Source organism: Patagioenas fasciata, chromosome 2 (assembly GCF_037038585.1).
Source record: "Patagioenas fasciata isolate bPatFas1 chromosome 2, bPatFas1.hap1, whole genome shotgun sequence".
In the NCBI taxonomy this organism is placed as follows: Eukaryota; Metazoa; Chordata; class Aves; order Columbiformes; family Columbidae; genus Patagioenas; species Patagioenas fasciata.
Genome location: NC_092521.1, coordinates 36,685,132 through 36,701,931, shown reverse-complemented (window position 1 = coordinate 36,701,931; position 16,800 = coordinate 36,685,132). Strand labels below are relative to the sequence as shown.

Below are 16,800 nucleotides of genomic sequence, written 5' to 3'. Positions count from 1 at the left end.
CACTTGCAGTTAGAAAAGCACTGAACATGAGCTATGAAAGTGACTGTGTATTCTCAAAGGTGTTGAGAGCTCTCAGGTATCTGCTTGCAGATAGTCTGCAGTGGCTTTGGTGGTTATTCTGACAAGATACTGTGCATCCTATGTTACCTGTGAAAGGCAAATCAGAGTGACCTTTCCTGTGGGGGTGCAGTACCTTTAAGTCAATCAAGCAACTACTTACATAAGAAATAACCTCGTCTTCCTAAAATGCTATGTAAAAAATACTCGTTATTCTTACTTAAGGAGTTGCAACCACATCTGCAATATATAAATTCTGCAGATATAAAAGAACCCTTTGTATTTTGCTGTGGTAAACATGAATTTCCAGATTTTTCTATGGCAGCAAATTCTGACATTTCCAGTTCAGAAATCTCTGTTGTATTGGTGCATATTAAACATTTAGTTCTATTTAAAAAGCTGGTTACAACATTGGTGTGAAGTCTTCTGAGACCAAGTCAATCTCTCACAGGTAAATAAAAGGAAATTAAGATGCATATCTGAATAGATATTCATCTGTTCCAACTGTGAGAATAAAACTTGTAATTAGACTGAGTATTACTAACAATTGTTTAGCTGCTGAACTAAAGGAACATCTCCAAATGGCATGATTTAAGTAAATTCTAACAATCAGGGAGCATCTGTTAACTTCATTGGAATTTGTTTAGTGATTAGTACTTGAGCAAATTCAAGGTTAATTTATGTAGACAGCTGAAGTCAGGGTAATTAAATCTGTGTTAGAACTTCCCTAACCTGAACTCTGGTAACTTACATTCTCCATTTCATGTCGCTGTAGTTGCTGGTTATTATTTAAACTTCCATGTGAATAGTTTAAAAATTCTTGGTCAAAATATAAAAAATACAAAAGCAATTTTAATAAATATTTTAATGCGTAGAACTTGTATAGAATATTTAATAACTTTGGCTCAACACACTGGAGAGCAGAACTTTTTAAAACATCATCTCATATTTATCTTTCTTTATAACTTGAGTGAATTTAATGTTGTGGCAATGCAACGTTAGTGGTATCCTTTTTCCACAGGAGAAGTAATATTGATTTGCCTTTTTCAGATAATTCAAGAGTTACAGTGCCTTGTTCCAAAAGCTGTCAGAGCAGAGTGCCTGCTAATGGACACCTGAGAGCTGGGAGTTTTTCTGCTAACATGGACTTGACTGTCTGCAGCTTCCTGGTGTCTGTTGTTCTGGGGCTTGTATGTTACACATTAGTTGCCTGCACTGATGAAACCCGTGAAAGACCATCTCAGTGGTGGTTTCCAGGGGCAAACTTCACATTAGGGAACGAGCGCAAGGCCAAGACTCTGCTGAAAGTAAAGCTTTGATGTCCAAATGGGATTTTGTTATGTAAAGTGAGGCTAAGATAAAGAGGTTCTTTAACATTCGTACTTCTGTGATTGCAATTATAGGATTTCTCAAGACCTCCTTTTTGAAATAAGGCCAATAAAGCAAAAATCATTGAGAGTGTGATTGAAGAAATGACATATGTTTAGTTACAGGGCAAATTGCTGAAATTTCATTGGAGTCTGGGATTTGTTAGTCACATTGTTAGGTCCGAACACCACATGGACAGTAGTATGTGTCTCAAAACTGTGATCCAGAAACCCCACATACTAAGCAAGAACTCACCCATAGTACTAAATGCCAAAGCACAAAACAGTGTCTGAAATATTAGCCAGGTCTACAGTGTCAAGCTGGAGTTGAAAGCAGGTGTTACTGTGTAGTGTTTGAGAGAGAACAGTTTCCTGTTTTCTCTTCAGCCATGGTTAAAAGTGAAGTAGCTCTCCACAGTGTCAAAGGTCTGTGTCTGTATTTTATCTAAATGCTGTTTAATGCTAGCCACTGGGTTGTGAAATCAGGCTCCCTCTTATGTCACTGCCTGAATTATCTGTCTGCCTGTCTGTATATATCTTGCTGTGCAGTAGCATAGATTTAGCAGGCAGCTTAGAAAGTTTCCTCTGATACAGCAAAGCCTTAAGTTTAAGACAGTATCCTTTGTGGTGAGAGATGTGGGTTTAATTGCGTTAGGCTGATGGTAGCTTTATACTGTGTCTAGGTTGCAGTATGCTGAGTGAGCACTATGGCTAATATGCAGCCGACAGGCATTGACTGTACTATATTTGTGAGGGGTCTAATATTGGTCACTTGTTCGGCATGGTCAGAGAACAGCAACTCAGTCAGACCTCTCAGGAATCTTAGGTGTTGGTTTGTCTAGTCTTCATCAGGTCTTGCAGGATCTGAAAGACTTGTTGTTGGGAAGGTTCTGCGACTTTCTTAGGAATCTCTTGTAGATCCTTTTATGTTCTCTAGCACCTGAGTTGCCAATCTCTACAACTGTTTACATCCAAAGACTCTATTATATGGACAGATGATCCCATAGTGACCTTGTAAACCAATATTCCAAATTATTTTTTGTGTCATTATATCTTTAGCTTTAAATGTGAAAATTAAATATCGTAAATGTGTTTTGTAAGTCTTTAAAAATTATAATCTTTTATGCTGAACAGATCTCTAATCTACATGAATCTAATCCTTTTCAGAAACCTGAAATCCAGTGTCATCTTTACTTCTCTCTTCCTATTGATACTGAAATGTCAGCAAAATGACTCCTAAACAGCATTTTGGAAGTGTTAAAAAGCAGGCACTTCTATTACAACGCGCCAGACACTCGAAGGATCACTCCTCTAATTGAGTGTGTGCATGATTCACACTTCTTGGTATTTATTACGTATATCTATTGCATATTCATTTGTTTCTACTGCTTAGTTAATACATTAGACATAAATTATTTACATAACCCTGCCCTTTGCCGGCAGTCCATGTTCGGTATTTGAGAGTCTTCATCGAGGATCTCTAGTGGTTCCTGGTGGTCTTCGCAGCCTGGTGCCCGCCCCAGTGTTGGCTTCTTGACCTAATTTCTTGAGGATGCATATTGTCATTTTTGGCTTCTACTCAGCAAAAGTCATGTAGCTCTTTCTTCACTTAGTGGAACATTCTGCTTTCCCAGCTTGCAAGCCAAGGACATCCCACCTTGCTTCATGTCCAGTCTCTATAGAGCTATTTTTTCTCTATTAGATTCTGTTACATTATGCCTGGCCTTGCTACATTAGGCCTAGTCTTGCTGCATTATGCCTAGGGGTTTCTAAAAGATTTTTGTTCCTCTTATCTCTATAACCGAGACTGCTTGCCACAACTTTATATGCAACCAAAGTATGGACTTTGTTCATGTTAACCTAATGCTCAGAGGTGCTTCCCAGCTGCAGCCTCATGCAGTCCAACATTGCCTATTCACAGTTGTTATTTTCATTCTACTTCATAGCATTTTGCTCCAGGTACCACATTATATTTGTATGTGAAAGCACTAGCCAACGCTTTAATTAAGAAGGCAAAACCCTATTTACTTAGATCGTTTGCTGTTGGTTTGGGTTTTTTTGGTGTTTGGGTTCTGTATGGGGTGTTTGTTTGTTTGTTTGTTTGTTTCTGTGAGCACTTAATCCACTCTACAAGATTGGGATCTGCTGTCTTTCTAAAATGCACTGATCAAGGCTTTCATCTTAAATTTAAAATCTGGTCAGAAGAGATGGCCACAGAATCCCTGTTTATTCACTTGCTCAGGGACTGTGAGACTCTGTTTTCAGTAAACTGTTCAGCTGCAGGGATTAGACTCACAGTTCCCACCTCCTTGCAGGTGAGTGTCAGCAGACTGTAACATAGCTCTTGGAAAAGTAATCTTGCATTGTGGTCACTTCCCGTGGCTGGCTTTGTTTGATCCTGAAGTTTTTGGATAAAATAGGCTTGTTCCTTAGGTACCTCAGATCACAAAGGTTTACTTACCATTTATATACCTGGAGTATTTTCCAATCAAACTGATTATATCAATACTACAGAGATTGTAAAGATGCAGTTTTAGCTTGTGGTAACTTCTGTACCTCTCAGTTCAGGTGCTGAAATCTTTTACTGGCCCGTAGTGTTGCTAGTAAAATAACGCAACCCGCACAACCCTTGAAATTATTATTTGAACTCTGGTAATAAAATATTTGAATTTAATTTTATATGATTGAACTGAAAATTAAACATTCATTCAGTCTGTTTTGTGATAAGCCATACTTCAAAAAAAGAATCCATTAGATTAAAACCATCCATTAGATTGTGTTCATACTTTGGAAGTAAATTTATTTAAGGGACCTCATTAAAGAAAGTGGATATTTAAGTGAACAGAAACATTATTTCTAATTCTAAATTTATGGCCAGTGTATGATTCTAGTATCTTTGTTCAATGGGTAATTTCAAAACTGTCTGTATAGTAAAGCTACCACCTAAGTAGCACTATGCAAGTGATAGGATTTGAACTTCAGTCCAAGACCTGAACTGGGTGACAGCCTCAAAGTGGCTCAGAAGGTCTGATGTGGTATGCTGAAATCTGTACTGTGGACATTCCAATAAAATTAATATTTCTAGAACTGCAAATCACTTAAATACTGGAAATCTCTGCATCTATATACATACATACACCCATAGGAAGTTACTGGCCAGATTCGATGTTTTAAAGCCTTAGGTTTGTGACCTTGGAGTTTATTTTTCTTTACTTAGACTTCCAAATATTTGTATTTATGTTAATTATGTTTATGCTAGATATATTAATGCTGGTTTGGTTTTCTGTTGTTTTGTTGTCTCCTTCGTTTATGTGTGAGATAAGCCTCAGAAGTGCCCTCATGCCTGCTGATGGATAAACATTTGGTGGCTGATTGTGTACCTGCTATGCTGAAACCAGTGAGTAGGCAAAGTTGCATGACCAACTTGAGTGAAGGATCTAGGATTTGGAAATGTGTGTCCACAGCTCAACCAGGAGTCCTCAGTGTGTAAATAGAATCATAGAATGTCCTGAGTTGGAAGGGACCCACAAGGATCATTGAGTCCAACTCCTGTCTCTGCACAGGACAACCCCACAGTTCACACCATGTGTCTGAGGATGTTTTCCAGTCTCTTCTTGAACACTGTCAGGCTTGGGGCCGTGACACCTCCCTGGGGAGCCTGTTCCAGTGCTCCACCACCCTCTGGGGGAAGAACCTTTTCCTAATGTCCGACCTAAACCTCCCCTGGCACATCTTCCTGCTGTTCCCTCGAGTTCTGTTGTTGGGCATTAAAGAGAAGAGTTTGGCACCCGCCCCTCATCTTCCCCTTGTGAGGAAGCTGTAGACTGTGATGAGGTCTCCTCTCAGTCTCCTCCAGGTTGAACAGACCAAGTGACTTTAGCGGCTCCTCATTCGGCTTCCCCTCCAAACCCTTCACCAAACTTTGTAGCCCTTTGCTAGACTCTCTCTGGTAACTTAATATCTTTTTTTATCCTGCGGCTCCCAGGACTGCACTCAGTGCTCCAGGTGAGGCCACACCAGTGCAGAGCAAAGCGGGAAAATCACCTCCCTCGCTCGGCTGGCAATGCTGTGCTGGATGCACCTCAGGACACGGTTGGCCTGCTTTTTTTTTTCTTCTCCCCTGCTGCATGTGTGACTGCTAACCGGTTCCAGTGGGGAGATTCCTCTGATGGTACATGCTGTTACATGACTCACAGTGGCTTCTGGAAGATGCTCTTTGGAAGAGCTCTGGTTCTTCCTGGTGTTCTGCCTTGGGTACCATGGTTTTGTATGCAGTTAGTAGCTTTTATACTAGAAGTGGGGAAAAAAAAAAAAGTTGTAGAAAAAATGATTTTTAAAAAATTTAACATTAACTGTGGCTGTGTAAGTGTCATATTGTAGGGTTTTTTTTACTGCAGTACTACTCTCAAAAGGGGAACTTGCCTGAGTAAAACATCCGACCTTCTAATGTGACTACAGTTATTGTTATACAGGTAGCAAAATTTTGACAGACTTTTTGAAAGGATGAAAAATGAAGAGGAGAAAATTCACATTTTTCATTTTGCATGTCAGTATTTCATGTATGTGGATAACCATTTTGTTACATATAAGCAATATAAATTTGACTGGCCTAAATGGGCAATTCATGGACTATGTGCATTTCTGACTACTAAGATACACCACAGCTTGTAACATCAGATTTATGTTAGTGTAATTTTACAGTAAATAAATGTCTTTTACAAGCAGAAGGGATTAATGCTTTTGTGTTTTAGGGAGAGATTGCATTGCATATTATGTGTACATTAATGAATATATGAACTACCATTCACCTCAGTTGTCCAGTCATTACAGTGATAATGAATGTATTCTCCTGAATATATGCGTAACACTGGAAAATCTTTTCACTCTTTTTTTTGCATATGCACCCATAATAATAAAAGAAACTATTGAATATATTCAGTATTTCCAGCTATGCATGTTTTGTCCCCATATGTATGTATCTTTTTACATGAGACCAGAACTCGTATTCCTACAAGGAATTTTAGTTTTTGTATTTAAGCCCTGTTTTTGTTCAGATTGCTTTAAAATGTTTCACTGGCCATTTGCTCAGTTAACCTGATACTTGCAGTATTAGTAAATTTCCATAATGTGAAATTCAGTAGTGCTGAAACTCTTGGTGTTAGAAAACAGTTTTTATGTATCCTATGAATGTGTGGCTGAGCCCTAAGCTTTTTTGAAGTTTAGTTTCTTCCAGTTGTTTGTGCTCTTAGCAGTGTTTTGGCAGCTGACCTAGATGAGAAGTTCATGGGAGCAATCAGAGGCAGTGACTCTCTAGCACAACTGTATTAATTTCATGCTGCCACTAGGTACTTCATGGTTATCTACAAAAATGTAGTCTTATTGTTCACTTGTATATGCTTTATGTGTACAATAGGCCAAAGAGTAGTAGTGAGCCATGTGAAATGGAGGAGAGAAGAGCACAGCACCGGGCTATCAAACTTTTGGCTCTGAAGATCTACTGCAAAAGCTGTTTTGACAGTGCTGGTTTTGAGGCCATACTGCTGCTGGTGGAACAAACCCCAGTGCACATCTTTTAGCAAGCAGGGTGTCACGGAGGCACCCCGAGGTTAGTTTAAGGGACAATAGGGTCCAAAACAACTTCTATTAAACCGGTGAGAAACAGGGTTTTAGCACTCCAAAAGTGACTTGAATACAGGTTCGTATATCAGTTGAGGAAAATTATTAAGGGGCAGCAACTAATACAACAGGCAGTCCACAGAGCGCATGGACGTGGCTTCACCCAAAACAATGCCGGAGCCGTCCCTGAGTCCGGGAGGAGTACACGCTTGCTTGAACACGTTGTGGGATTATTTTAAAGGGATACACATATTGAGTACAGAAAGTGTACACTCGCAATCCTGCGAGGGTACATTTATAATACACTCGTAATCCTGCGAGGAGAAATACACGTGCAAAGGTGCACGGAATATTACACATGCTTATGTGGAAGCACCGTAGGAAAATACACCTGCGATTATGCGAGGATTATTTTTACATGTGCTCATATTGAGCACAGAAAGTAGGCGTGCATATCTGCATGGAAAGTAAATACACTCGCAATCCTGCGAGCAGAAATTTTACTCACACACGTGGCGGCAAGGCAAGCGGAGTCTCCATCCCGGGGGGGCTCTCGACGGAGGCATCTGGCACGTGCTCCAAGAGATCCGCGACAAGGGGTAGAGTCTCGACGAGAGTCCCGTTTTTTTATAGGCTGATCAGATCTGATTGTGGGTATTCCAGAAGCTTCTCTGCACCCTCACACTGGCTGTGGGGTGCCCCTAAAGCTTCCAAACATCCCCCACACTGGCCATGGGCACCCAGCGGCTCCCTGGTGCCTTGGCACTCCCTTCTCCTTTCACTTAATGGCACTGGCTAGGGATCTTCTGAGGCCAAACAAAAGAAGCTGTTAGCTTCAAGCAGCAGAGAGAGAGGGAGATGTGTCTACTCCTTCCATGATGAAGGAGGGAGGAGAAGAGAGGGAGGTTTGCATCGGGGCACACAGGGGGATAAGGGGATGGTGCTTCTGCACTACAGCCAGGACTGTTCTCTTGCTGGTTTTGATGTGATTTCAGGCAGTGGGTGGAACAGGTGTGCATCTTGCTCGTGAGTTTAGGTAGGACTAGGACTTTCACCAACTTTAGGCTAAATCGTTACTTGTTGCTTGACCCCAGGTTTAGGTCCTTCTGTCTTCTGCTGGAAAAAATAAGAGTGACCGTGTTGAAATCTGGGATTTTAAGTAATAAGAAATTGGAACTAATTTCCTAGACCAGATTTATCAATTTCATACTTCTGGCGTTGTACTTTTAGATATTATGACTGTAATTGTGAAAGAAAAAAGTATTAAATAATGTATTGTGTAGTAATTTTCTTTGAGCACTGACAAATAAATCAATTTAATTCCGCTAAAGTATGAGAACAGGAACTAGAAAAAAACATGAGAAGTGCTAAATGTGCAACATGTGTTTCTGATAACTTTTTCTTCTGGTGATAATTTAACTTTACTGGGATAAGTGATCTGGAGTGAGGGGGAGAAAAGCACCTGACAGGTGTGGTTGGTTGCTGCACACATTTTGAAAATATATCTTGTCCAAGTTTTCCATGGGATGCAATTGAAAGGATTTCCATCAATCTTCAAAACATTTGTGTAGTTAGATTCTAAAAAAGAGCTATTTTGGGGGGGTAAGCTCCTGAAGGAAAGGAAATGCTAGCATTTCTACAGTCACAGAGCAGTAATCTAATTCATCAAGACATTTTAAGCATGCACCTGGATTTACAATTATTTAATTCTCATGCACAAAAAATACCTAAACTTAAATTCTTTGTTGAGTCAATCCCTGAATCAGGGCCTTCTCTGCTCCTCACACTGCCCACCAGCGAGCAGACTGGGGTGGGCAAGAGGCTGGGAGGATACACAGCTGACCCAACCTGAGCAAAGAGACGTTCCATACCGGATAATGTCATCCTTGGTAATAAAAGCTGGGGGGTAAAGTTTCTGGAGTACCTATTGCTTGGGGGCTGGCTGGGCAGTGTGAGGTGGTGAGTGATTGCCTTGACATCACTTGTTCACTTGCTTGTGTGGTATGGTGGTGTGTTGTTTTCCCTTTTTTTGTCATTATATTTTTTTAATTTTTTCCCCTCACCGCTCTTCCCTTTGGTTACTAAACTGTCTTTATCTTGACCCATGAGTTGCTCTTGTTTTTGCTCTTCCCATTCTTTCCACCATACTGCTGGGGGTGGGAGTGAGTGAGCTGTCAGTGAAGTTTAAACTGGAAATATGATGCAATTTTTTTAACAGTTGCAGTAATGAATCATTGAACACAGAGGAACAAGTGGCTTCGCCATAGACCTTGAAATTGGAATACGATTACTTCAGCTGATCAAGAAAGATCAGCTCTACCCTGTTGAGTTAGCTTTTAGGAAAGGCAGTGATGTGCAGTCAGTGGTGTTTTATGGCTGTAATTTAAGGAAATCAGTCCAGGCTGTAATAGTTTTTCCAAGCCTTTATCTATGGCTATTCCTTTAGATGTAAATCCTACAGACCTTTCAGAAAACCAGTCGTTTTCATTTTCTCTTGGTTGAACTGTGAAGTGTCTCGCCTTCAGGGTGTGATTTCCAGTGGTTGACAGAGTGGGTGGAAACCGAGCAAGATTTCTGCAATACAGTTAGGGAAACCTTGCAGTGTTTCGGCCATAACACCAAGTACCTTTGTTTGATAAACCCTTGCTGAGTTCAGATAGTGATATGGCAGACATAATTCCACAAGTGTGAGATCATTATGCAGAGGTACAGGACAGCTGAAAGAAGCGTAACCTATTGTAGAAAATATCTGTGATTTGAAAAAAACATGGGAGAAAATGTGATAACTCTTGACATGCTTGGTATATCTGAGAGCATGTCTTTAACCTTTCGTTCCTGTATTGAGAAGTAGTTAATATTTTAGAGTAATCTAGTGCCAGTGACCTCTCTTTTGACAGCATTCTTGTCTGAAATGATTGAATGGGAGGAATCTTTCAATAATAAGCCAAAGAGCAAAGGTATTTGAAACTATTTTGTGAACTCAGAAGTGGTATAATGCATTTGAGACAAAGATATTTGAAATAACAAGAATAAGATAAGAGGAAGAAACCCTTAAGGGATACATAAGTGAAAAAACAGGGCAAGAGGTTTGGGTAGATACTGCATGTTAGATGTGCATGGTGGAGTTTGATAAACTGTCACAAGCTCGTTCAATGAAACTTCAGAATTGTCCACCAGACATCAACTATACAAAAGGTTTTTGTTTCTGAATCGCTAACTAAGATCGATGATGCATATTTTATCAACTCTTACAGACCTGATGGAATTTAACAAGGGAAAGTGTAGAGTCCTGCATCTGGGCAGGAACAATCCCAAGTTCCAGTATAGGTTGGGGCATGACCTATTAGAGAGCAGTGTAGGGGAAAGGGACCTGGGGGTCCTGGTGGACAACAGGATGACCATGAGCCAGCACTGTGCCCTTGTGGCCAGGAAGGCTAATGGCATCCTTGGGTGTATTACAAGGGGGGTGGTCAGTAGATTGAGAGAGGTCCTCCTTCCCCTCTACTCCGGCCTGGTGAGACCCCATCTGGAATATTGTATCCAGTTCTGGGCCCCTCAGTTCAAGAAGGACAGGGAACTGCTGGAGAGAGTCCAGCGTAGGGCAACAAAGATGATTAAGGGAGTGGAGCATCTCCCTTATGAAGAAAGGCTGAGGGAGCTGGGGCTCTTTAGTTTGGAGAAGAGGAGACTGAGGGGTGACCTTATTAATGTTTATAAATATATAAAGGGTGAGTGCCACGAGGATGGAGTCAGGCTCTTCTCAGTGGCAAACAATGATAGGACAAGGGGCAATGGGATCAAGCTGGAACACAAGAGGTTCCACCTAAATTTGAGAAAGAACTTCTTCTCAGTGAGGGTAACAGAGCACTGGAACAGGCTACCCAGGGAGGTTGTGGAGTCTCCTTCCCTGGAGACATTCAAAGCCCGCCTGGACACATTCCTGTGCGACCTCACCTAGGTGTTCCTGCTCCAGCAGGGGGATTGGACTAGATGATCTTTTGAGGTCCCTTCCAATCCCAAACATACTGTGATACTGTGATACATGAGTTGGATTTATATTGGATAGGGGTATTTCATCCAACTCAGGGAACTGATTATATGATTTGCAAAAGTATTGTAGTGGAAAGAATAGGTTGTTTCTATTCTACTCTCCGGAGTCTTCCTAAACATATAGTTAATAGCATAGCCCCCCAAATTAATATTCTGTTATTGAATTGGTACAGATATTTAATAGATAAATGTTTAAGGAGAATTCTTAGCTACTCAGTGATGTTTGTTTTCAGACTCTCTCTTATTATTCTCATTGTATGAACCAAAAGTTTACCACTGTATATCAGAGATATCATACTGGTTTGAGATGTGAAAAAAAAAAAAAGTTTGGGATTTTGAATGGTGCTAGTCCAAGTCTGAAATTGTTACCTGTGTCACCAGTCCCATATTGCAGCTTTCCCTACCAGTGCCACCTTTTAGTGAAATTTTGTTTGCATCATAATAGCAGGGCCACTGTATCAGCTTAGTACTTTCTCTTTAGTTGTGTGCCCAAAGTAATTTCTTTCTGGGATGTGTTCCATGCTGTGTAATGCAGTTTTGTGATATTATATTAAGAGTAGCTGCACAGCTAGCTGAAACGGTGGCAATAAATAGTGTTGAGGCTTTGAACAAAGAAAGAGTTGGTTGAAAATTTTTTAGTCAGTTCCAGGTAAAAGTCTGAATATTTTCACAAATGGACAACTAACCCTATAGAGGTTTGCTCTCAGCTGTTCTTCTACCTTGGTTACTTTGAAACAGCTAGTATGGTGCAGACGTGAATTGTGTTTATGTGGAGGTTTGCTTCGGGTTGAGTGTTTTATTTCATAGGGAGATGTGATAATTTCATGAACAGTTAAAATATGCTGAAGTCCATTTTGATTATAGTCTATAATGTGGTTTTCTTATTTTAATTCCGAACTGCTCAAAAAGGCTTAAATCCTAGCTATTTTCCAAAAGAGGGACGCTGGTATTTTTCCTTCATTTCTACAGAAAATAATCTTTTGTGGTAGAAGCAGTGATGTTCACCCTTCTGCTCTCATTTAAGAATTGCAGACTTTTATTTTAGCCAGTAAGCATAATGTTAAAATATGCTTTTAAACAAACATCCTTGCTTTATTACTGCAGAAATCAGAAAGGAATTCTAAATAAATAAAAATCTGTCAGTCACTAAAATGTTTATTAAACTTACTTTAATTCCACAGGTTTTTACTCAATTTTGTATTGTGTTTGTTCACTTTCAGCCTGTATGAATTCATTAGAAAACCTAAATTTAGTTATCTCCCTGTCTTCTAAGTGTCTAAGCTTCATTGTAATCAACAGATATAGAGCCAATACAGTCAGTGAAGCCTGGAAAGCAATTTTTCTTATCCTAAATGGACCATATGCTGGCTGGTCAGCTGGGACCTCTGTAGGATCCCTTGACTTCTTCATTGACAGGATCACCATTGACATTGGTGTGAAGACTGCTGCATTTAATTGTCTTAATATGGAACTACATCCCATCAAAACCTTGTAGTTTAAGCTAAACCACTTAATCTCTTTGTTTGGTCTGAAGAAAGAGAGACAACTTCTTCTGAGGGCAATTCACTGTACCTTTTTAAACATCTAATTTAAACCATGAAATGAGAGCATAATACAGCCAAGATCTGTGCACAGTCTGCCATAGTCTGTAGAAGTCTACATAGTTAAAAACAAAACCTGTGATTGTTTTGCGGTTACTGTTATCAATTACAGGGCAAGATAGAATGTCTCTTAATTAACTTAATAACCCGATAGGTACGTTTAGACATAGCTAATTAGAGCTTGCTTGTAATTTGGCCTGTGATTAATAGACTGTGAAGACTGTTTCATTTGTATTAAATGCATGGACAGCCACAAGGAAATTAAAATCTGGACCTGCAGTGAATAACTAATAGCGGACCTCAGGACAGCACAATAGTGAAAGATTATTCTCTTTATAAAGAATTAATATATTAAGTTGCTACTTTATTTATTTATTTATTTTCAAGATCTTTAACAGCCTTATCAATATGCACATGAATTTCTCTCTTGGAAACATCCACAGATTGACTTCTGCAAGTTTCTTCTGAAACAGTCTATCTTACAAAGTATAATAAAGCTAGTGAACATAAAAGCCTATGAAGATACCATTACAGAAAAAAAGTGGAAATAATGTGTTTCATTTCTGGTTTGCATGGTGCAAGGTAAAATCCTCAGAGGAGTTAATTGCCAGGTTGTTGGTGTGTTGTTTTTTTTTTTTTCTGTAATCACCTTTCTGCCTGTTCCTTCCCATTTTAGTCAGGGCAGAACCTAATTTGGGGCAATGCAATTGGGAAAGCAGCAGAAATAAATGTATTCACCCTAGTGCTCTAGTGTGTAGTAATGATGGAAGTTCCCTTTCACCCCTTTTCTGTCCCTTTTCTGTGCTGCAGTGTCACTCGTGGGTGCACTGCAAATTAATAGCTGCTGACATCTGAACAGGCTTGTTTGCTTGATACGCTGCTGTAAGGGAGAGACTGAGGGGAGCCCTGCTGATAGAAAAAAGGACAGAGAGTGAGAGGAAGACATAGCAGTGGTGAGAAGATAGGAGAGAGATTGTGGGTAGTGAACATTCCATCTGGCAGCATGGAGACCCAATCTGCCACGGCTTTTTATTTGGTGTTATAGAGCACACTGTGCACAGAAGAACATGTTATAAAAGTAGACAAAGCCTTTATTTTTCTTATATGGGTTAGGTGAAACTGAGAACAGGTAGAAAACTTTGGAATTTGAGCTAAAAAGTACAGCTAATATTTTTAAGAGACATTTAAGTGTCTGCATTTCATGTTTTCATGCGGTTGAAACTTATCTGTTGAATTTTTCATCAAGAAACGAATCTCAGTTTCAGTGATCTAGTGCCGTTTTTATTCTGCTGTTAATGCAGAGGCGGCTTCATTGAGACTAGATGGTCTTTTTTCCTTTGTTTTTCTTGTGAAACCCTGCCTACTTAGCACATAGTGAGTCAGATCAGACTGCTGCTAACCAAAAAAGAATTTTATTTTTGTAACTTGTTGTACACTTTCAATTTTCTTATTTAATACCTTCAATTTTGTGATCTTTTTTTTTTAAAACATCTCAGACTTGTAAGAGCATATTTAGAGTACCAAGTAGTATGTTATTCCTTCTGTCTATTAAGATGTCATCCGAGCAACAGATTAGAACATCAAATAAAATCTGGTAACTTTATTGGAAGTTTAAGATAGTTTTACTGGGGGATGGTGCTAAGATGAGAATACCCCAACAGGCATTCCTAATTTGTAATGTCTTTTCATTTTCAGTGAAGTGAACTTTTTTACCCTTTTTTTTTTGTTTAGTTTGTTTGTTTTTCTTGCCGCTACCACCCCATGACATAACCAAGCAACAGAACACAGGCAGGTAATGCATTTCCTTGTAATTGCCAATTTGCACGGGATGACATGAGTCCCAAAGGAAGCATGAGCTAGAAGAGCATGGCCAGGAGGCTGAACAAATGGACTTGGGTCCCTTGGTGGATTGGGTGACAGAATTTGGTAGAAGGGCAAAGGCAGTGGGTTGTGATCCTACTTCTGGGATCTCTTGAGTGTGTGTATGGGGAGGAAATGGAAGGAGATGCCACCTCCTGCAAGTGAATGTGGTTTTACACAGAGCGTATATCTGAAGCTGTTACCGCTGCTGTTGTTATCACTGATTGGTGTGGAAGTTCTCTTTGGAAATTCTGCAGAGTTCAGGAACCCAGCTGTGCTAAGTTGGAGCCCACTTTCACACCTTGCTTGGAGCAGTTTGAGAAGCAAATCCCTAAGAGCTTCTTCACTTCCCTTTTGCAATGAAATGCTCATAGTAAAGAGCTATGTCTTCCTTAAATGGTAGACTTCATAATCTGAATCACATTTGTGTTCACTTGAAGTTGTATTTACTTTTAATGACATCTCTGAAAGTGCTTGAGGCAGATCAGTTTGAGGTTTATTACACAAGTAGTATTTATTTGAACTGCATACTATTTTCAGTTTATGAGGATTCCAGCAGTGTTAGTTCTTTTTTGCTTTAGATGTACAGGACTGATACAACTCATTTGTTACTCCAGATAAATAAAGGTACCATATACCTATAATTCTTTTAAGTTTTCTAATTACTATCACTTAATAGAAGTGATTGTGTGCTGGGACAGCACAGAACTTTATATCACTCAGGCCCTATTATCAATGTGTTAACAGCAGATAAAAAAAGCGGTCCTTTTGAATAGAAGCTAATTTCACACCACCTCAGAACAGCACCTTTTTGTTTATTTTTTTCTGTTAATTAAAGACCATTTTGCCTTGTGACAGGCAAGTCAGTGATGGCAACAATCAAGTAGTATTTGTCTTACATTGACACATAGGCATTCTAAAATTTTTCATCTCCACATTATCTTTTTAAATGCTAGATTGATTTTGTAATGTAGTATTAGTAGCTTGTCACCCATGCATGTCTTCCAAAAAATTAACAGTATCAATGCATGTATCATCTTATTTTATTAATCAAGACAGAAAAATCATTTTCAAATCATGATTCAGAGAAAATATTTAAATTAAGACTGTTATTACAGATAGGCACTTTTCCTTTGGTAACAGAGTCATCTGCAGTGGAATTCCTACAGCTATTGTGGTCTGTTACAAGCACAAGATTACATCTTTCCACTTGTCACTAATTCTGCATTTTGGCAGGGAAAAAAAAAGGAAAGGTTTGCTGTTAGACTGTTGCCAAGCAACCAAAATATGAATGTACTCTAATTTCTGGATTTTTCTTTTGTAATATATATCAGAGGGTTTCTCCCACCTTGGTGAGACACAGTCTAGATGAAGTTGCACTTCATAGCTTTACCATTTCTAAGATTAGTAAGTAGCTTAATTTCTCCCTGTGGAGTTTCATTTCAAAACCAAAGACCTTTTTTTTTTTTGGTTCCCTGTAGATGGTTACCAAATATCATGTCACAGGTGATCATGTCTTCACAAGACATGAAATTGAGCATGTTTTCTCCTTTTTGTTTTCTGAAGTTAAATTACTCTTTCTGAAATGGAAAACTTGTTTTTGTCTCATTTTCACTTTTACCTAATGGTTTATACCAACTAGTTGAATAAAAAGAATGGAGAATCTTGGGGTGGACAGAGATAACTTGTTGTGTCCTAATAATCCTGCATGCTCTGACTTGCGTTTACTGTTATTTGCTATACTCCCTCTTAAGTATGGTTTTCCAATGCAGTTAACTGATGGTAATGCCAAGTAACTACCAGTATTTGAAAAATAATTTGTTAAATGAAGGGGTGTAGTAGCCACAGATTTCCTCTGGAACTATGTGTATCTCAGGGTCACCTCTCACATTAGTCATTGATTTCCTCTCAGGGCACGTGCCCATCACAGAGCCACAGCTTCCTTCTGGATTCCTATCCTATGCTTTATGTGTAAGGAGCCAGGAAGAACCTCAGCAGCGGTATGGAGAGGGCTTCTCTTTCTGCAGCCGTGCAAGGCCAGGATATATGACAGCAATAATAGTATCAATGCACGGCATAGGAGATAGTTTCCTGTTAGCATTGGGTTTGTATCCGTGCCTGCAGCAGTGTGGTAAAATATTTACTCATGTCTATACAATAATATTTTGGAGGGCTTGCTTTTAAAAACCTACCTGTGTGATCAGACCTTGGAGTTCCCAGATATTAATGCATATTCTAACCAAATTGCT

The 16,800-nt window shown here is 39.4% G+C and overlaps 1 protein-coding gene across 3 annotated transcripts in view; it reads left to right on the top strand.

Moving 5' to 3' along the window:
* The window catches only part of C2H8orf34 (chromosome 2 C8orf34 homolog), a 173,519-nt gene that overhangs the window by 16,693 nt on the left and 140,026 nt on the right, over positions 1–16,800 (top strand). The gene's annotated exons all lie outside the window — the stretch shown is intronic.